We start from the raw sequence: 780 nt of genomic DNA, 5'->3' as shown, positions 1-780 counted from the left end.
CATTTCGGTTGTAATTATTGACAAATTGTACCTGCTCAGAATCAACACACTCATTAATATCATGTTCACCTCCACAGAAAAAACAACAAGCTACGTGAGCATTAGATGAACTTGGGCTAACTCCACCTTGTCTACTCAATAACTTCATCACGTTATTCATTTGGGCACTCAACATATTGAGAGTGTCCATTTCTATCATACCTGCATGACGTCTTGTATTACCTCTCTCATTGGCCCATTGGTAGTTATTTGCTGCCATTTCTTCTATCAAATTATGAGCCTCTTGGGGTGATTTACCCATTAAAGCTCCACCTGCGGCTGCATCAATAATAGTTTTAGTGGAGAAAGATAAACCATTATAAAAGGTTTGTATGATTAACCATTCCGGCAGTCCATGATGTGGACATTTCCGAAGCAAATCTCTAAACCTTTCCCATGCCTCATATAATGATTCTCCCTCCAATTGACTAAAACTAGTGATATCCATTCTAAGCTTAGCAGTCTTTCCTGGTGGAAAATACTTATTTAAGAATGCTCTTGATAAATCATCCCATCCGGTGAAAGTATTAGGAGCATGAGAGTGTAGCCAAAGTTTGGCCTTATCTCTCAATGAAAATGGAAACAATCTTAGCCTTATAGCATCATCACTAACTCCATTCATTTTAATTGTATCACAAATTTCCAAGAATGTAGCTAAGTGTGTATTAGGATCTTCTACTGCATTACCTCCAAATTGAGATTGTTGAACCATTTGGATAAGTGATGGTTTAATCTCAAAGT

General features: G+C 37.3%; 1 non-coding gene across 1 annotated transcript; it reads left to right on the top strand.

Annotated features, from left to right (window-relative positions):
• The first annotated feature begins 389 nt into the window (after window positions 1-389).
• LOC113755118 lies at window positions 390-496 on the top strand. The gene has a single exon (XR_003465576.1). It is a non-coding gene; the product is annotated as a small nucleolar RNA R71 (small nucleolar RNA).
• The last annotated feature ends 284 nt before the right edge of the window (window positions 497-780 follow it).

Source organism: Coffea eugenioides, unplaced genomic scaffold, assembly GCF_003713205.1.
Source record: "Coffea eugenioides isolate CCC68of unplaced genomic scaffold, Ceug_1.0 ScVebR1_1210;HRSCAF=2028, whole genome shotgun sequence".
Taxonomy (NCBI): Eukaryota; Viridiplantae; Streptophyta; class Magnoliopsida; order Gentianales; family Rubiaceae; genus Coffea; species Coffea eugenioides.
Note: the sequence above shows the minus strand (reverse complement) of the source record. Positions and strands in the feature narration are given on the sequence as shown.